General features: G+C 45.3%; 2 non-coding genes and 2 pseudogenes across 2 annotated transcripts; all 4 read right to left on the bottom strand.

Annotated features, from left to right (window-relative positions):
- Window positions 1-19,183: 19,183 nt before the first annotated feature.
- Window positions 19,184-19,301, bottom strand: LOC138459391 (5S ribosomal RNA; annotated as a pseudogene).
- A 106-nt stretch (window positions 19,302-19,407) lies between these two features.
- On the bottom strand, window positions 19,408-19,526 carry LOC138455003 (5S ribosomal RNA). The gene has a single exon (XR_011261652.1). It is a non-coding gene; the product is annotated as a 5S ribosomal RNA (ribosomal RNA).
- Window positions 19,527-19,632: 106 nt separating this feature from the next.
- Window positions 19,633-19,751, bottom strand: LOC138462980 (5S ribosomal RNA). Its single transcript, XR_011265567.1, has one exon. It is a non-coding gene; the product is annotated as a 5S ribosomal RNA (ribosomal RNA).
- A 107-nt stretch (window positions 19,752-19,858) lies between these two features.
- Window positions 19,859-19,966, bottom strand: LOC138459862 (5S ribosomal RNA; annotated as a pseudogene).
- Window positions 19,967-21,480: the final 1,514 nt, after the last annotated feature.

Raw genomic sequence — 21,480 nt, 5'->3', positions numbered from 1 at the left:
TGTGTGTCGAGGACTTGCTCCTGGGAAGCAGCTCCACAGCACAGGTCATACCCTCAACTACAACAGCATAAACTGTGGAAAAGGGAACTAAGCACATAGGAATCAATTATAAGTGGCAATGCATAAGTGCCTGCGGTGCGGGGGGGGCCCGCTAGCCCATGTTCTGGGAGGGGGCCCCACTTGGGGAAAAAAATGAAAAAAAATATTTGTTCAATTATTTTTTTTACATTTCTTTTTGAAATCACTCTGCCTTCATAAAGAAATGATTTCTGTAAGAGAAATAATGTCTTTATGAAGGCAGAGTCACTACGAAACTTTCCTTTTGAAGTCCGAGGGCTCCCCCCAACCCATGACGTGGAAAACCCCAGACGGGAGGCCTCCATGTCATGGGGTGGGGGAGCCCTATGACTTCAAAAAGGAATGGTTTATTTTTTAAGTCACTCTGCCTTCATAAAGAAATGATTTCCGTTATGGTTTGGTCCTTAACGGAAGTAATTTCTTTATGAAGTCAGAGTGATTTCACAAATAAACAATTTCTTTTTGAAGTAATAGGGCTCCCCTCAACCTCATGACGTGTGCGTGTGTAAGTGTGTGCGTGTGTAAGTGTATGGTGAAAGGGTGCACACAAATGTATGGGTGACTGGGTGTGCGTGTTTGCATGTACGGTGAAAGGGTGCACACTTAAATGTATGGGTGGCTGCCTGGATGTGCCTGCATGGTGAAAGGGTGCACACTTAAATGTATAGGTGGCTACCTGTGTGAGTGTATGGTGAAAGGGTGCACACTTAAATGTATGGGTGAGTGTCTGGGTGTGTGTGCCTGTATGGTGAAAGGGTGCACACTTAAATGTATGGATGGCTGCCTCGGTGTGCCTGTATGTTATGATATGATATGATATGATATGGTATTTGTAACGCGCCTATACACAGGTGTTTCAAGGCGCGACGAGGCAGGGAGGGGAGGAACAAGGGGAGACAAAACAAACGATCCTACTAGGCCAGGTGTCATTCAGATCGCGCAAGTGCAGGGGTGGGGGAGGGGGCAAAAGTGCAAGGGGAAGGGGAGGGGGGGAAGTGCAGTAAAGGTGAATGGCGTAAGTAATAAATAAAAAAGGGCCAGCTAGTGGCAAGTGCAAGGTAAGTGCAGAGCAAGTGCTGGGGAAGGGGGGGGCTGTAGGGATACAGAGACAGTCCCGTAGTGCAGAGGGATTCCAGGGGATCAGTGACTGGGACCAGGACCGAAGGCAGTTTAGAGTGGTCCAGTTGCAGGATCAGTGCAGTTTAGTGAAGAATTAATTAGCTGTTCAGCAGGGGAGAGGGAGAGAGAAAGCAGAAGCAAAGAGGAAGGTTTTGAGGTGCTTCCGGAACCGGAGGTGGTTCTCCTCAAGTTTCAGGGAGGCAGGAAGGCTGTTCCAGAGGGAGGCCCCTGCCGCGGAGAGAGATCTACCCCCAGCTCGTTGCTTCGAGAAGCGGCTGACCATGAGGGAGTTGGAGGCGGATGAGCGAAGGGCTCGGGGAGGAAGATATTTGGGAAGAGAGAGTTGAAGGTATTTAGGACCCAGGCCCCAGAAGGCCTTGTGGACAATGCAGAGGGTTTTGAACTTTATCCTCGCAGCCACTGGGAGCCAGTGTAGAGATTTCAGTCCTGGAGAGATACGGTCCCTGGGCTTGAGGCCAAGGACAAGTCTCGCAGTTCTGTTCTGGATGAGTTGCAGAGGGCGGAGAGTGGAGGCAGGCAGATTAAGATAGAGGCTGTTACAGTAATCCAGCTTCGAGAGAACCAGGGCTCGGGAGACAGTGAGCTTCTGGGGGAAGGAGAGGAAGGGAAGAATACCTCTGAGGAGGTGCAGCTGGTAGTGTGACCTCTTGGCGACGTCAGAAATATGAGGAGAGAAGGAGAGTGTGGAGTCGAAGATGACCCCAAGGTTTTTTGAAAGAGGGCACACTTAAATCTATGGATGGCTGGGTTGCCTGTGTGTATATGGTGAATAATGTGTGTGCTTGTGTTCAGGGGCGCCACAAAACCTACATTTGGGGGACTGATCCTTCAAATGTTGGGAGAGGCGCTAACTTCACTGCCGGTGTGGTGTGGGAGGGGCAAACTTATTTGTGTGGGGCATCTAACTTCTTTACACATTTTAATGAGACTATTCTAGAGCAGCTTCAATACAAGCAGTTAACTCTCCCCTTTAAGTGTGAAAGCACCCACTTATGAACTGCTGTGAGAATGAATCGTCTCCTGTTCCCTTTCTACCCTTCCAATCACTTCCCTGGCATGAAAGTACTAAACCCACATCACTATTTAAATTGCCTTAACAATTTGGCATTTGAATGCAGGTACTAACAGTGAAATGCTTTACGTTAGTAATTGTTGAGCCCTTGTTAACAGCAAAACCCAGGTGCCGTTTAACATCTGTGTCCTGTTCTGTCGGCAACTACTCCGAAGGTCAGCCAGGTTGAGTCAACATAGACCAAAATTTCTGGGGGTGAGTGTTGCAGCCCAGTCAACTCAATATTGTTAAGCCACTACTTGTGTTTAATGCCTTAATTATTTATTGGTAATTGTCATTACTCCTAGCTTTATTCTTCCTTGTCCATGTACTTGTGTACAAGGCAGTGCTTGTGTATGAGGTACTATTCCTCATACACAAGTACTGGGAGGTAGAGGTACACAAAGGTAATGCCTGACTTAGCTACCTGTATCTTCGTTACTCCTAATTCCACTCTTCCTTATCCCAGCACGTACCTATGAGGCAAGGAGCCTCAAACGTAAGCTCTGGGACCAGGAAGAGGGATGTTAATGTAAATCTGGGCTAAGGAGCTGATTTTGAAGGTTGGGGTAGGGCATGCGAGGGAGAGAGGGTGTGTGGGGAGCAGGATTGTGCAATAAATCATAATCGTTGTCCATATCCAGGCTAAGCAGGCATGATATGTGGTATTAGTGGCTAGAGAGGAATTTTGGTGCAGCCAGTCTAGTTATTCCTCAGTTTGTTATGACTTTTTTTAACTGCACATTTCTGATAAAGCAGTCCTGCTAAGTGTAATTACCTGGCTTGTCTGGCATTTGGGTGCTGCCATTCTAGCCGTGTCTTACTGCGGCACTGTATATTTTTTTGGGCAACTGTGAAAAAATGATATATTTGTCTATTATAACACACCAGTACACAAGTGTTTCTGGGTGTGACAAGCAAGGGAGGGAAAATAGAGGGAGGGCAAGACAAATGATCTTACTCAGCCTTGTGTCATTCAGATCGTGCAAGTACGAGAACGAGAAATGCAAGGGGAAAGGGAGGGCTGAAGTGCAAGGAAGAAGGGAAGGGAAAACAGGGCAGTAATGCTCTGACTAAGTGCAGCCACGGCAGTGCCGCTCTGGGTAGTGCAAGGAGAACAAGGTACTGTAGGGTTACAGTTACAGCCCCTAAGTGCATGGTAGGCCGGAGGCAGTGCAAGGGTGACTGATCAAGAAATAGCCTGGACTCAGTGAGACTCTGAGGGTAGCCACGCAACCAGTTGTACAGCAGACAAGTCAGTTAGGTAGGTCAGCAGGGGAGGGAGAGAGCGAAAGCAGAGGAGAAGAGGAACGTTTTAAGCTGCTTCCGGAACATTAGGTGGCCCACTAAAGTTTGAGAGGGGCAGGGAGGCCATTCCAGAGGGAGGCATCTGCAGAGGAGAGAGATCTACCTCCCACTCTCTGCCTGGAGAATCGTCTAGCCCGTAGAGAGTTGGAGGTAGCTGGGGAAAGGGCTTGAGAAAGAACGTATTTTGGAAGAGAGCATTGGATATAGTGTGGGCCTGACCCCAGAAAGCCTTGTGGACAATGTAAAGGGTCTTGAACTCGATTCTTCCAACCCCCCGGGAGCCAGTGGAGAGTTGTCAGAGCTGAAGAGATATGATCCCCGGGATTGTGGCCAAGGATAAGTCTTGCAGTCCTGTTCTGGATTAGATGCAGAGGGCATAGAGTAGAGGAAGGCAGCTTGAGAAAGAGGCTGTTGCAGTAGTCGAGCCTAGATAGGAACAGGGTTCTCGGGTCAGTGAGCTTCTGGGGGGAAGTGAGAAAGGGATGAGTCCCTTTGAGGAGGAGCAGCTAGTGGGACATCTTGGCGTCGTCCGAGATGTGAGGAGAGAAAGAGAGAGTGGAGTCAAAGATGACACAAAAGGTTTTTTGCCTCGCAGGAAGGTGAAGGAAGAGGGCCCAAGTTGGGTGGCCAGAGTGAGATAGGGAAACCAGGGGCAGAGGTCCCAATGAGAAGGATCTCCATCTTAATGGCATTAGGGCAGAGATCGTTGGAGGCGCACCAATCCTGAATCATGGATAGACAGCCTGAAGGAAAGCTGAGTGCCATCCGCATAACACTGAAAATTAGTGGAGAAGGTAGAGATCAGATGGGCTAAAGGGGTCAAGTAGGGGTTGAAAAACCAGGGTGAGAGGATTGAACCCTAGGGAATGCCACAGGTATAGAGAGAGGTGCAAGGAGAAAAGGAGCAAGTTGGACCTGGGAGGGGCAGTCAAAGAGGAAGGAGGTCAGCCACTCCAGGGGCTGATCCGTGATGCCCAGGTTCTCACGTAGTCGATTGATCAGGATAGCGTGGTTGACTGTGTCGAAAGTAGAGGAAAGATCAAGGATTAGGACAGAAGGAATGCTGGAATCAAGGTTAGAGAGCAGATCTTCACGGGTGTTCATCAGGAGAGCAGGTTCCATGCCTCGGGCAGCTCTGAAGCCAAACTGATGGTCATGGAGACAACCAACAGATTCAATGTGGAGAGTAAGCTGGGAGATAGCCAGCTTTTTTCCAAGAGTTTGCCCAGTAAAGCATTGATGGAGATTGGGTGATAGTTTGCCAGACAGGTAGGATCGGCAGACGGCTTCTTGAGGAATGCGTGCACAAGGGTGTGCTTAAGGAGAGAGAGCAACATTCCAGTGGCGAAAGAGTGATTACAGAAATCGGCCAAGGTTGCTGCGAGGGTGTCAATATGGTTCTTGATGGTTCTGGAGGAGGACGGGAGCACCGTTTGGACTGCACTTTCATGGATCAGACATGTCTAGAAACTTTGTCAGGTGTTGTCAGATAGAAGAGGAGAAAGGAGGAGGAGATGTAGAGATGGCCAAAGGGGGGCAGAGAGAGGAAGAGGGAGAGGAAGAGAAGATAGTGGACAGGATGTCCTGAGTTTTACCAGAGAAGTGAGAGGCCAGAGCCATACAGAGGGCCTGGGAGGGAACAGGAGAGGTGGAGACCGCAACAGGCTTGACCAGTTCCATGCAGATTTTAGAGTTTGGCCGTGTTGTTAGAGGCCGCAGAGACCCGGGCTTCAATGTGTGCTCTCTTCTTAATGAGTGTTATTGCTTCGACTGTTATTTTTTTTGCAACCAGTCTAGGTATGTCTAAATGTGGCCTGGCATGCTTTACTGTAATGTTATTATGTGTCTACAGGTTCTACATTGTGCAGCCAGTGGGACATGTTTTCAAGTGGCATTCCATTTATAGTAGTAAAGCATTAATGTTCCTGTGCACTGTTGGTGACTTGCATGTATTGGTTTGGTATTACCCTACAAAAGAATGGCAAACACCCTGTAGTCTGCATTAAAACACATTTATATCTTTCTCCTAGTACAGTGTGCGGCATAGCCCTTCAGCAGCACGTTTGTGCATATTGTGCAAGCGTGATAATCTAGGCCGGCCCAGAGTGTGGCACGACCTGTGATTTGTTGCTGAGTTGGGGGGGCCCTCAGCCTGGCTCACAGGGGGGACCCCACATTGTGTGTTTTGCCACTGAAAGGAGCCTGCATGAATGTACCTCACATAACCTCAACATCTCAATCTGGCAACTGTTTCTGTCCAATGCCTTTCTGTCAGCATCTCACTGTGCATGCACACAGGTTTACTTTATCAACACAATGCTGACTGAGGTCATTCCTACACCTGTCCACTTCTCAGATTTGTGCAATTACATACCTCCAGAGTCGGTATTAAGATGCATGTCAGTTGAGGATTGTGCAAAACACATACCTTGAAAAGCACTGACTTTCTCAAGTCATGCATACCCATGCGGGATACCAAATGTGTGGACATGTTCACCCTGTGAGTACTCACCAGCAGCTTCGATACATGCTTTAGGTCAAGGACCTGGGCATGGACAGATGGGTTATTCATCTTCAGGATCCAGAGGTGAAGGTGACACCCGATGGCAGCCTGCACAGTGCACCTTCATGGAGGTGCCTGCCTTAAGGGTCACCTTCACCTGTATTGCATTATATTGTATTGTATTGTAGTTGTCATTTATATAGTGTCATTTTCCCATTTGTGTGGCAGCAAAGCGCTTTGTGGTTGCAACGCCCTGAGGGACCGAATTCCAGGTTTGGGAAAAAATTCTAAGAGCAGACTTTAAGATGCATGTGTGCATTCTGCTGGGATTAGGACTTAGGAGGGCGGGCTAGGCTCCAGTAAGAAACTCAAGAGGTCATGTACATGGGCGGGTGCTGTTTGTGGTCAAGACAGATTGCTAGTGCATGAGACTCGATGTTTGCCCAGCTAGACCGAATTTGTCATAGGTTGTCACTGTATACTATTGGCAGAAGTGTTGAAGCACATCAGCGGTTTCAGTGCAAAAAACCATGTGAGCAGTTAGACCAAATTTGACATAGCTGTAGCTGCATTCTAGAGTGCATGGATGGGAGACATGCCTGTGGCACGTGTCCACTGATATGATGTGTTTATACATACCTTAAACACAGACAGAGTTTATCTTTGATGTTGCTTTGTCAGGTTTTTCTGACCCCTAGGTCTTCCAAGGTGATAGGCTGGTCGTCCAAGCGCATCTTCAAGTAGGGGTAGCATGATTCCATTGGGAAGGGCCTTGCTTGTTGGGATTCTTTGAGTGCCATAGGCAAATAAATTAAATAGACATAGCTACAACATGTCTTTTACATGCTGAGCAGATTGAACAGGTAATCTTATAAGCGTGATGGCAGGAGGTACTTGCATGTAACCATCTATGGCCTAAGACTTCTGGTATCATTTCTGAACCCAAAAGAAACAACTGTCTGAGTGTGTTGTGTTTTTGCCCCCAGGAACATTTTAGTGCATCACTATTCCTACCCCTAAAAAACACATAAGTGGGTACTGTGTCCTATACCCCAAGTTGAACTGGCGCACTTCCTCTCTATCTCCAGTGAACCTATGAATCGAGCATTCGGAGTGCTTGTGCAAGCCACTCTGGCTGGGGACCCTAAGCACTTCTTTGAATGGTCCACTGTACGACTACCACCCTCCGGGTTGACGGCAGCCATGATGTACACTGAGATCGTTTGATGGCCATGTGTTACAAGTTTCTTCTGCGGAACATAAAGGGCTTCATAATTTGCCAGGACCTGCTCACTGAGGATGCCAACTTCAGCAGCTGAGATGTCGACAGCCCTCAGCCTCGCCTTGGGGGTGCTGGTCGATGTTGCAGACACGGTGCACCTGAGGCTGGTTGGGTGAAGGTGGGGCCTGGCTATGCATATTGTGGAGCTCTGCTTGTGCTTTAGAGATGTGGAAGTCCTTACATGCTAGATGAGGTGGTCACATAGCCTGAATAGAGAGACAGAGAAGAACAGGCAATGGGTGAATACCAGTATCTCCATGGAAGGGCTACTGGTCAACAGCCAGTTACACACTACCAGGCAGCAGAAGAAGTTGGGGTTTGGAGGCAAGGAATGGCTGGAGGAGGCAAGACCTGGCACAAGGCAGAAGTTACAGCAATGCACAGATGTCTCTGCTCCACGCACGAGGCAGCAGTGACAAAATTAGAGGAAGGGCCCTACGCGTGTAAATTGTGTCCCACAGGAAGCGCGCATATGCACGCAACTCTGTAAACAACATGCTCCCATGACCCTCTAACCTGCAAGTATCTTCTGTGGTGTGTGAAGAGGCAGTGACATTTTGAGTGTATCACATGGATTTGAGGGCACAAGTATTTGGAGGTGGCAAGATTTGCGTGCAGCGGTGAAGGATGTGCAGGAGGTCACAGATCACATCAATGCCTGTAGTGTGGAGAGGTGGACAGCGGAAGAGGTCCACAAGAAGATGGGTGAACTCATGAGATGGACTACAGAGAAGTTTGTCAGCATTTTGGCCTCAGCCCATGCTATTGGAGTTGGATCACCACATGTGGATATTGATATTGATATTTTATTTCTATTGCGCTCGTACACAAGTATTTCAGAGCGCGAAGAGCTGATTTCATTTGAAGAGGCTGCTAGTGGTCTCATCAGCAGTGAGCAGGTGGTTGACGTTGAAGGCATCGACATCTATGCAGCCACATCAAGTGAGTACCAGGTGTGCATGACATCAGTTCTTTCCTCAACACATACAAGATATGCAATCACATATTGTAGTACAGTTGCTAATGGTCCTTCTCAGACATCCATGAGTAATGCCTACAAGTACACTTCCAGGGCATGTTGTGCAACCTGGAAGGTGGATGCTTGATCCATATTTGCGGTTGACCTTGCTCTTGCAGCACACATTACTGTTTGCAGTATTCTTTGGAATCATCTCTATATGTGGCAATGGCCTGCAAGACACATGCCATTGGACCCACTCACGGTGTCATGCTTGTGGATAGTGCATTTTGAACACTAATTGTGACTCACATGGAATGACAATGTGTAGTGGCCGATGTCAGAGTCATCCATTCACTGGCCCTGGTGGACAGTAGACATGGATGAGCAACAATGTCAGTGAGAAGTCACATGAGGGTGTGTTTCAGTCAGAAGATGCAGTGGCTGGCAAACAGATGTTTGACAAATGGTGTTCATTCCAAATTTGGAGTGTCAATTATTCAGTGGTCATTCAAGTGCACAATGGTCACATCGAGTTGCACTCTCCTCACACATGGTGAAGATGCATGTGAATGTCGGTAAGCAAATATCTGGTGTTGGCTAATTTGGCGAAGGGAGTAATGGGGATGTTGGTGACACAATTTTCTGCATGCAGGTTTTGTCAGCATGGAACAATGTGATGCTTCCACATGTTTCAAGTAGGCATGGATGTAGTGATGGAGGGGATCAGCAATTAAGCATGGAACTCCATCCTTCTATTGTATGTGTGTATGGTGTACGTGTGGGTGACTAATCCTCCAATCCATGGGCTGATATAGGAATTAATGTACACCGACATGATTTCACAGAGCATTGTTTGTTAGTCAGCTTTGTCTTCCACATTTCTGAATGCCCATTTTCAATGTCTGATGTATGTGTGAATGGCCCTATCGTTTCTGTATGCATTTGAATTCACATATGGATGTTCAGCTGTGTAGGCAGACCTCTGAATATTGTTGTCTGACTTTGTGCAGGTGAGGATGCAGGGGATGAGGCGGAGGAGGAGGAAGAGGAGGCGGGTGAGGCACAACCCTCCACCAGTGCAGCCCAAGGTGCTGTTCCTTGTGTAAATCCCCTTGTGTTACATGCCATCCATCACCAGCAGGCCTGAAGACTCATCTTCCGATGATGCTGCCGAATCTAATGTGGAAGGCATATTGAGGGATATGGTGTAGGGTCCACCACTGAGTAGTCCAGATGCCATGGACCTCCTTGAGTTCCTTGAGGCTGCTGAGTCTCATGAAGAGAGCCAGGTGACTCTGGGAATATCAGTGGAGAAGCCTGTTTCAATGGTGGAATCTGTGTTTGCAAGTTTGCCATCCTTCCATCATGAAGTCAGCAGCGTAGCTTATGTCCCTGGGAGGGTTGTAGACCACCAGCCTATAAAAGTGCACTCACTCTGACAGGTCTGGCTCCAGCCTCCTGGCTTGGCATGCCACACACACATGGTAGACATGTGCCTGCTGGACACTTGGAGTGGGTTGAAGAGTTGCTCTGTGCAAGTGCCCAATGGGGCAAGGAGCTGCGAGAGATGGCCAGGGACATACACCGCCTGGCAGAAAATGACATCTTGTCTAATAACACACTCACTTCTGAACTCCACTACTTCGGTAGGAGAGGAGAGAGAACACGCAATGCCAGAGCCAGGATACTCGCGAGGAGGGTTGAACCTGTAGGCTATCTTTGTGTGATAGGTTTTATGGCCTCAAGGGAGTTCCTGAGGAAAGAAATGGCCACCTTAAGGCAAACCCAGCATAGAGCGAAGTTGGTCTCAAGGGCAAGGCACCACCAAGACACAGATTCCTTGAGTCAAACTCTGTATGTGGAGATGTTGGCCTCAATGGAATTCCACTGCGCAGACACAGATTCCGTGAGACAATCTCTGCATGAGAAGATGCTGGCCTCAAGAGAAATCTGTTGTCAAGACATGAATTACCTGAGTCAATCTCTGCAGGAGGAGTTGTTTGCCTCAATGGTCCTACACCGCCAGGAGATGTCTGCCTTGCGGGAAACTCTCAACATGCAGTTGGAGACATCAAGGTTCACCATCCATGCTGACTCTTTGGCATCTTGTGATAGCCATCATCAGGACTTTGTTTGCAATTGGGCCTCCCATGCACAAATCCATCTCATGAGTGGATGTAGCCAATGAGAACGAGGCTTTGGTATTGCATAGACAGAATGCACCATCCCAGGATTCACCACAAGATGGGGGTTCCAACTGAACCACACAGGTGATGCCATTGGCCATGTCCCCCCACACCTCCATCCTCTTGCCACCACCACCCCTTTTTTCAGCACCCTGGTGTCTATACATCCGCGGAGGGAGCATGGATTATTTTTCTTTTATTTTCGCCCCTGCCCAAGAATGACTGTTTTTTTTTTGTCTTCATTTTAGGGCTATTGTGCCATTGTGCTATTGAGGGCAGTGACAAAACTGCTCATGCTCCTGTGCACATTTCTGAGCTGGGGTGATGCACATGCTGTCATGCTGGTTGGAGCCAACTGACATGGTGTTCTGGACTGTTATTTCCTCCCACATCCAGGTGAACATTCCATCCATTCAACAGTTATGTGTATAAGTGCAGTCTGTCAGATATACTCCTTTAGCTGGTCCAAACAAATGTCCAATACCGTTTTAGCTATCTTGTTTCATTCAGTGCCCACACTGCCTGGGAATACACCCTGATAACCCTATTTCCACCCATATCCCCATTCCCTCTGCTGGACACAGACCCCCCTAGCACCGATGTAGAGGCCCAGTGTTAGATAGGGGTGGTGAGGGATTCACAGCACAATATCAGTACTACCAGGTAAGGTTATGCACTGTCATGCATTTTCATGGCTGGTGACATATGCATCCTAATAGCAGCATTATTTGTCACAGTTGGGGTTCAGCATTTCTTAATACACATGCTGATGATTGTGTAATGTTCACTGAGACTGATGTGAATTTTCCTACATGATTGTGTGTGTGCACGTCTCCTTGCTCTGCTATGCATGTGCTTTGTGTTACTGGTTATACCTCCATTACGTGTTGCTTTGAGTCAGTCTCCCCAGGATGTGTCTGTGCACATGTTTTGGTGAGAACTGATGCAGTTGTTTCTATTTTGTGTAGCATTACATTTACACTCTTGGCATGCCATTTCCTGACATTTGTCACATCAAGTTGCCACTCCATCATAAGGGGTAGAGAGGCCTATAGGCGACTCTGGAAATGTCCTGGTTGGCCTCTGCACCCTGGTTCTCTTTTGTGTTGTATTTTCACATTTTCTCATAGGGTAAAGGTTGGCTTTGTGGGAAGCATGTGATATGGGGCCACTTTCAGTAATATTACCAGGGCCTCTTTTGTTTCAAAGTCCATGCCAGTCCATGATGCATGGGCATGCAACACAACTGACTCTCACAATCCACACAAGGGCATGATCCAGATGAAACGTATGCATGTGGATGAGTTGTGAAGTTTGCAATGCATTGCTGGTGAGGTGCAGGTGTAGAAGGTCTAAATGTCTTTCTCATGTGTAATGTGTAATGTTGCTGCTGTGTTCACATTGATGTTATCAGGAAATGTTGATGGTGGTGTAAACTTACTGGATTTTTTCATGTATGTCTTTTCTCTAAGTGGCTACATTGCTTTCTGTAGGATTTCCAGGGCATCTTTAAGATTGGATAATGGCCATGTAGGAGCATGTACATGTCAGTGGTGAGTGTAAGTGAGCAGGACCAGCAGCAATGGTGCAGAGGGACTCATTATGCATATGGAAGTCAGATGAGTCATTTCTGTTGCACTTGATGCATGGAAATCAGGGGAAGCCATGGTATGGGGACATTGTGCTAGGGGCTGGCTTTGCAATTTTTTGTGTTTTGGGCATGTTTCATGATAGCTTTCATTTCCACTTGAAACTACTATGGCCATGGTTTGCACACTTTATGTGATGGCTTGGTATGGGGTGGCATTGTACTTTTCATGTAAAGGTGCACATACTATTTGCCATTCCAAGAGACGCATGCTCAGGTTGTTGTTATGGGCATGGTGGATTAGCCCAATTACATCATTGCAGGACAGCAGAAATGTGGATTTTCTGAGTGTGTCCCACAGAGGTTACAATTCATGTGAAGTAGGTTTGTTCTGCCTAGTTGTGCATGTTCTGCCCCTGTGCCCTTTGTCCTGCTAAGGGAGTGGGTGGTGCCTGTAGATGAGGATGGAGGTCCTCCTGCAGTTCTACTGCTATGTCACGACATGTGGCAATATTATGCAGGACACAGCATATCAGAATGATTTTTCATACTGCAGGGCGTGCATATAGCAATGCATCAACTGCGTAGTCAAGGGAGTGGGAGCGTGACTTAAGCACTCTGAATGTGCGCTCAACTATGCCCTTAGTGGCTATGTGTGTTGCGTAGTAGCACGCCTCACCTGGGATGACTGGATTCCTGGTCTGAGTCAGGAATGGTGACAGCAGGTAGGCACTGCCCCCTGAAAATAACAAAATGGTTGTTGATTGCATGTACTGTCATTTTTTGTGTTCCTGTATGTCATGTGCCTGATATTTGATACTCAACCACAAGCCAGGTGTTTCCAAAGGTTCCCAAATGCAAGGGCGTGGCATATGGGGGAATACCCGAAGATCTAGAGATCATGCGTGCACCCTGCTTAATTGGTATTCTCATGCATGATGTGCCGCTTGGCATCACAGATCACCTGCACATTGTTTAAAAGCGAATGTTTCCAGTTAAGATATATGTGCTCTGTCTCTCGGTGAAGTTGCAGTGCTACCTGGGTGCAGTCGATGGCTCCCAGGACCTGGGGAATGTGCACAACTGCAGAGAATTCCTGGCACACTGTCTTGCGTGTTGTGTGTGTGGCATGTAAATGTGCCTATGCACATGTGCTAGGATGCAGCTTGATTGTGTGGGCTGTGATATACCCTCAAAAATGGCTGTGGATTGCTGGAATGATCCAGTGGCCAGGACATGTAAGGCTGATAGCACTTTGACCAGTGGTGTCACAGCCTGTGAGCACATGGTGGGTGATTAAAGGCCATTCTGCCACTCACTGACCAGGTCTAGGGAGACATGGGGAGGGAAGCAGAAACATCCATGCACCTCCTCATCTGGCATCCCCCAAAATGTTGTTAGTGGATGGAAGATTCTGCCCCTCCTGCTCCTCCTCCTTCCAAATAGTAGTATCTGCTCTCACAATTCAGGATCCGGCAATGTGGCAATTGTATTTTCATTGGTGTTCAATTGTGCTTTCAATGTGTGTGCTTTCATTGTGCTTTGTGTTTTGCCACAGGTGACACGTGACAGTGTGATCGTTTGCTACTTTTGAGTCACAGTGATAGCGCAATGGTTTCTGTGAATAGGGTTTACTTAGTGCTTGATGGGGTGTGTTGGTTGTTTGAACGGTGCCTCCCTCCCCAGCCTATGTTCTTTAGCATTTTCCTACTTTAATGAGGACTGTGCATGTTCCGCCCCGTATTTTGTTCTTTGCACTGGCTCTTCCTGCGTGTTGCATTTAGTGTTGCACAAAGCGTCCAGCTAAGTGGGAAGGACCAACGCAAAGTCGATCTCTGAATCGGAAAGACCCTTTTAGCGTGGTGCAAAGAGTACATTTGCGGCGCATTGTGACTTGTCACCGCGCTAAACATTTAGTAAATTAGGCGCATAAGTTGTAGAAGCAGACCTGCTGGGCTACCAAATCAAACCAAAGTGAGCCAGGCCCAGGCTCAAATGTATTACATTTAAAAAAGTGAATCTTGGATAGCTGAGGGGCAACGCACTCGCCTTGGAAACAAGGCGCAGAGCCACACAGGTTCGATCCCTGGGTCCGCGCTTAGAAACCTGTGGGTATTAAGCGCGTTATAAATGACCAATCAAAAAAATCGAACTGTTGTTAAATAATTGTTCCAATGATAAAGGTTTACAAAATTTACCCCACGGTTAAGAAAACAATATCTTGTCGGGCTCCAAGGATTAGTCAAACATATGACTCTGTGGCTTGGAAAAAGTATGACACGCCGGATCTATGTGAAGATGCAGACAATATGTGGGGCCTGATTTACAAAAGACTTTTTCAATGGGAAAACCTCATCTAAAAACGCTTTGCAAATCAGGTGCAGGATCATGAAACATTCAGGAACAGAGATTCAGAAAACTGGCTGTAATGAGGAACACCTAGGCAGTGCTGTTAAACAGTTAAAACAATAAAAGCAGGACTTCACAGAACAGATTACAAATGTTATTACTGAGTGTCATTTGCTTCAACTGTATTTTTATTGCGTTTATTAAATATTAATCAACACATAAGCGAAATCCAATATCGTTACAGGAGTGCACATTTAAATAAAAGCATTCATCACATAATATTTACATTAAATCTGCCATTCATAGTGGAATTTTAATGAGAAAGGCGTTGCGATTTTGAAACATGCATATTGCGCAGGTCAAATGTGTTTCGGCAAATCACACTTAACTGCTCAGAGTTTAAACCGGAACGACCACAGGGCAAAAGCAATAGGTTTTACTTGCAATACAAATGAATATTAAGTTTTCAAACGTACATTTTAACACGATAACTTCAATGAAAGAGATGTTTTAATATAGGTACTGCTGCATGTTTCCAACATACTATACATAAATATAACAACTTCCACTTAAAGTTAAAAATATAGTTATAAGACAGATTTTATTAGCATGTACTTTTAAATTGTGAAATGAAAAAAAGAAATGTATTACTTGATTACAAGTGGATTAATGCCTTCAACATATTGAATGCGCGGCTGTGAGCAATAGCCAGATACCCATGGTAGAATCCTTCGAAAAGCCAAGGTGGCTAAAGTTTAAGGAACTCTGACTGCCATTATAGGCGGCAGCCATGAACATTATGACTAGGAGGGCAAGGCTGCGGCTATGTGGCATGTCTTAACGCACACAATGGATTGCCTTGTGTACATAGTTAAAATAACACAACTTAAGAAATGACCCTTTCTAAAATCTCTACCATGCAAAGGCCCTCAACAGAGTAATACGCCGTATGCTCGTTTCCAACCATGGTGGCCGGGCGAGAAGAGCAAAGAAGGAGGAAATAAGATAGCCAACGTGGATTAGGGAAGTCTACCAGGGAAGGGGAGAGAGTGATGTGGAGAAACGACCGCAGTGCAAAGCATATCATAATGCTGGGTAGGGCCAAGCACTACTTATGCATGAGTGCCTTCTTCAGTGGGGGCAATGACAGGCAATGGCAGGCCTGGAACCTGAGGGAACGACACTCAGAGAAGGATGTCTGCAAAGGAAGCCTTAGCATGCATTGGGGTGCGCAGGAGGACCACAGAAACATGGAATCATGTATTATTGAGACATTCATGATTACATTGATAAGTGCATTTACTAAATATGCACTTGAATATGTAATATGTACAGATGAATGCACATTAACACGTGCATTTACTGTTTCCACTTTCGCACTTCAACCCTCATGGACACATACCTAACATAGCTGCCTGTACCACTTACCCACACTTAAACATGTCTAATGTTGATTGTCCTTATCCTATGTAAGTCCATCCATGAATCCTCACTGGTGATTGTTGCTCCATTTACTCTCCTCCTCCACCTGGTCAGGATGTTACTCAAACTCCCCTCAATGTAAGAATCTCACTGCTTCCCGTCAAATTGTGCATTCCTTCGTGTTCAAAAGCGTATTGTTACTCGCAAAGTGCAAATGACGAGTAGGCTCGTCCTTTTTGTATAGACTTGCATAATAGCCTGGCAGTGAAGGGTCAAATAAATACATAAACGAATAAGTGCTATACTTTTTCTCAAGTGGTTTTAAACAGATTGTTAAGGAAATTAATTCCCGTGAGATGAAAACATGATGTGGAATATCACAATAGATGTGAGGAGCACAAATACGAGGACAAATGACCGAAAATTGTCCCTTTTATGATGTCAATTTACCTGAATCACTGGCAAAACACAACTGCAAAGCGATGGAGAAAAGGTTTTGCATGCATCTTAAACACAGCATATTTAACCCTGTTGTTACATTACAGAATGGCAAACCCAAATGCAAATCTTATTTTCTTATACCCTAAAGGATGTAGTCAAGACCGCAGACCACAAGCTACCTCAGACATGTTTTTAGCCTCTTTGGGCATCATCAGTGAGGTGTAGCGTGGACCACAAGCACTACAATATACATTATATTGCACCTATTTTCTGAACACAAACATTTCGTAGACACTTGTCACCAGTATTTTGCCCCCAAACTATCCCTGATCCCCAAATATCTCTGATACTTGACTGACACTGCTGTGTGAGACATGCTCTATCATTTCAACACTACGCATTTCTTACAATAAACAGACGTTGACACACATGCATATCATGCCCGCAATGCACAGGGTTGCACTGTTTAAGGCACACAAGTGTCTCGGTGTGCATCATAGATGGATTGATCCCAAACCCAACTAAGAAATCAAGTCAACACATTGTACCCAAGTTGTTTCGGATTTGGTCCAAAAGCATCCAGCGGTTTTTGTGCTACAGCTTCCCACAAATTCCACTTTTTCTCTGTGGGAATTATGGGAATATGAATGGGAGTAGGCTGAAAAAAACATATTTTTCTTTCCTTAATAACTTTTTTACATTTTTTTAACAAATCTTCCCAATATTTCCAGTTTCTGGAAAATGTAATCAAAATCTGTTCAGCTAGTCAAAGGTTATGAGCAATAGAATGTTCTTTTCGAAAAAGTTTAGGTGCAATGGTTTCAGGGACGGTGACGGCAACCCCATAATTACAGGGCCTGTGGTAGAAGCCCTGTAGTTATGGTTAAGTTGCTCAACTCGTAGAAAGAGTTTGTTTTGGGTGGTTTATAACTTTGAACCCCTAGGATGAATCCTCACCGGTCTTTGCAAAACAGTATATGACGCCCTTAGAAAGAACCTACATTGTTTGGTGCGGTTTCGTCCAGTGCGTTCAAAGTTAAATTAAAGGGGGTCCCATAATGTGCGGAAATCCTCATAGACGCAATGCAAACAAAATGTGGCTCATGCGTACAGCCCAAACCGCTGGACGGATTTTCACCAAATCTGTACAAGGAGGGGTGGCTTGTTCCCTTGGTTCAAAAGAATGCTTTTGTAAATTTGGTGTAAATCTGTTTAGTAGTTTTTGAAAAAATTGCCAAAAAATAGGTAAAAAGCTCTCAGTTATGTCTAGGTCCTGATTCGGGATCATCTGACAAGTGTGGGCTAATCAGGGGCTGGTGTGATGTCTGTGGACATCATACGCACCCACTGATTGGATGCTGAAAACGTGAGGTGCGTCATATTTCTTGAAACAGTCGCCATGTTGGATCTGCGGATAGCGCAGTGGGGAAAAAGTCTGAAAAACACATTCTGGGTTATTTGGGTGCCAAAAGATGGTCTGCAAATTGTGGGGCAGTGGAATAAAGATAATATGGAGATGTTTTTATAGGTGAAAAAAGGGCATTCAGGTGCCGCTGAGTCCGCAGACACCGCAGTTGTCTGTGGACAACACTGTGAACAAACAGTTTGGAAAACACATTTGGGGTTTTTTGGTAGCTGAAAGAAGGCCTGGAAATGGAGGGGTAGTGGAATAAAGTTGATAGGGAGCATATTTTATAGGTGAATTAAAGCATTGCAGTTGCTGCCGAGGCCATGAACACTGCGGTAGTCTGCGGAAGTGCACGTGCCATCCAGGTCTTTTTAAGGGGGATTCGTCACTCAATTTTTGTTGATCTGGAGGAGGAGTTGAAGTGTACAGTAGTACAGGAGAGGATATATTTTCTTTGTTGTGTGTACTGAAGATGGCTATGGCTGTGAAGAAGCAGAGTGGGTGGATGGTGGGAGATTCCTGGATCCATTCATTGAGGGTTTATAATGGATCTCGTGCATCTCTGCTACTGTTGGATTGGACGAAGTGGAAGTTTTGTGGTATGCATATTGTGGGTTAAACTGGGTAAGCTTATTACTATTCTGTGGGAGGATGGCTCACTTTAAATGTCCAGATATTATTGTTGTGCATTGAGGAGGCAACAGTTTGGGATATGTGACTCCAGGACTTTGCATGTTGCACTGAAGGATATGTTGAGAAGCCTAATGGAACTGTTCCCAGCTGCGAATATATTTTTTTCTGAAAATCAATCGAAGACAAATATGGAGATGTCCAAAATATTTTTGTCCTCAGATGGAAGAAGGTAGACAGCTTGTGAATGGAGGTGTATGTGCTTTTGTACATGCTCTAGATGAATCTTTCCACAACGAAAATAACAAGTTGAATGATGTAACTCATTTTCAAGGAGATGCAGAGAATTTGACTGATGTCGGAAATCATATTTTTCTTTTCCATATCCAAAATGCACTGATTTTTGTGAACTTGTGAAATATGTCACAAAATATTTTTTTAGTAGTTGTAGTAAATAAAAAAAAACAGAAAACATAATATAAGCAGTTTTTGTGAACAGTGGAAAAAAGAAATAAGTTCAGTAGAACATCTGTTAGTTCAGTATGTAAACCCCCTCAAGACATACAAAATAAAAGATTGTTTTAAGAGCCATCATTTTTTCAAAAAAAACTATTAAAATAATTTTAATCACCCCACCCCACTTTGGAATGTACCAGATGTCCACAGACTACCATACTGTCCGCAAACCTTGCATGCTGCAAAAAATCCTGTGTATCTTTATTTTTATTCTATTTTTTAACTGGGAAATGTGGATCCTAATGGAACCTTTTTTGTGTGTTTCTGGGGGGGGATTTTTGTAGGAGAGGCAAGGAGGAAATTTGGAGGAGAGAAGGTAGGGACTAAGGTAGGGGTATTCCCAGGCGGTCTCCCATCCAGGTACTAACTAGGCCCGACACTGCTTAGCTTCCGAGATCAGACGAGATTGGGCGCATTCAGTGTGGTGTGGCCGTAGGCTCTGGGCCTTGTGAGTTTTGTACTTTTAAGCATCTAGTCGGCTAGACCTTGCAGTTTTGAAAGGCAACTGAGAAATGGCTCACTTCCTGAACTTGGAGCACAAAAAAGCCTACAGCACCTGGTATTCCCAGGCGGTCTCCCATCCAAGTACTAACTAGGCCTGACACTGCTTAGTTTCCGAGATCAGACGAGATTGGGCACATTCAGTGTGGTGTGGCCGTAGGCTCTGGGCCTAGTGAGTTTTGTACTTTTAAGCATCTAGTCAGCTAGACCTTGCAGTTTTGAAAGGCAATTGAGAAATGGCTCACTTCCTGAACTTGGAGCACAAAAAAGCCTACAGCACCTGGTATTCCCAGGCGGTCTCCTATCCAGGTACTAACTAGGCCCGACACTGCTTAGCTTCCGAGATCAGACGAGATCGGGCGCATTCAGTGTGGTGTGGCCGTAGGCTCTGGCCCTTGTGAGTTTTGTACTTTTAAGCATCTAGTCGGCTAGACCTTGCAGTTTTGAAAGGCAATTGAGAAATGGCTCACTTCCTGAACTTGGAGTACAAAAAAAGCCTACAGCACCTGGTATTCCCAGGCGGTCTCCCATCCAGGCCCGACACTGCTTAGCTTCTGAGATCAGACGAGATCGGGCGCATTCAGTGTGGTGTGGCCGTAGGCTCTAGGCCTAGTGAGTTTTGTACTTTTAAGCATCTAGTCGGCTAGACCTTGCAGTTTTGAAAGGCAATTGAGAAAGGGCTCACTTCCTGAACTTGGAGCACAAAAAAGCCTACAGCACCTGGTATTCCCAGGCGGTCTCCCATCCAAGGACTCTTCCACCCTAGCAATTAGGTAGTAGTCTCCGACATTGGCCCCCATTGGCTCTTCCTTCCCGGGCTCCCAGCAGCACTTGCCCATCCATACTCCCCCTTTCATTAATACACTTCTCTAACTACACAATGCATAAGTGCATTTATAGTAGTATTGTGTAAAAATGTTGGTATAAGTAAAGGAAATGCAGATGGAAAATATTTGTAGAAAATTGTCAAGTGACAGTTGGTGTGTGAAAATTTGATATCTTCATGCGGTATCTCACTATTTCGGTAAGCATAGTTTCTATTGTGTCTGAATAATTGGAACCAAATTCCCTCTCCACATGTTGTGCTTACACAACCCCATTGCAATCTTATTACAGACGTGGACGCTACACCTATTCCCAGACAAATTGACAAGCAGCAAGACCTTCGCTTTCCCTTGTAGAAATACTTTGTTTTGAAAATCTGGTAAGCGCAGTTATTAGTAGGGGCAAATTATTTATCTGGCCACAACATGACGTGATAACATGCATATATTTAATTTCAGTCATAGCTGTGTGTGGTACACATAATCCCTCACGCAATCTAAATAATGACAGCTGCATTGTTTTGCGGGCGGAACCTTTGAATAAACAGGAGCGAAGATTCTTCAAATGCATACATGGGATACATGGAACAGCTAACATAATAGGTAAGATGTCTGCAAACCATGCTAGTAACTCAGCAGTTATAAATAGTCAGGGACAAAATTATCACACAGCGCCTTTTTCTTACCAGAAGGGCATTGCCTAGTTCAAAAGATTAAACAAACAAGAAATCGCATTGTAATCAAGTTCAGTAGTTGACCTTCATAAATTTCACACAGGACTGCAGAGGTAAACAGCATGAGTTTACTTAATTTCTAATAATTTCCCTCGTTATCTTATTCATGGTTTGTTTTAAATTGCCAGCCGCCAATAGTGGTTAGACAATATAAAGTCTCTGTATTAATGGATAGTAAGAGTCACAATAATAGAAACGAGGCCGTTTCAACAAAGTTAACGATTTTGAAATAACTCTCTACCTGACGGTGGGCTCTTGTTATGTTCCATCTTATTTTGTGCTAGCTGGAACACAGTATTTTAACCAATTGGGCAAACATTTTGAATTTTTCATTTCTAACTCCAAAATCACACAATTAGTTATAGATGTAACTGCACATTATAAGTTTGAAAATGTTGAATATCATTGAAGATGTCACAATTATCTCACAAACATATATTTTTTCTTTTTCTCTGTTTCTTCCTTTCTTCTCTTTTTTTAAACTCTTCCTCTCCCCCCCCTCCCCTTCCCCAATGCAGCTATGCATTCTTTTTTGATTGCTATCAATATGTACAATCA

This window comes from Ambystoma mexicanum, chromosome 4p (assembly GCF_040938575.1).
Source record: "Ambystoma mexicanum isolate Mex_15411 chromosome 4p, UKY_AmexF1_1, whole genome shotgun sequence".
NCBI classification, from domain to species: Eukaryota; Metazoa; Chordata; class Amphibia; order Caudata; family Ambystomatidae; genus Ambystoma; species Ambystoma mexicanum.
This window is presented reverse-complemented; position numbering and strand designations above follow the sequence as displayed.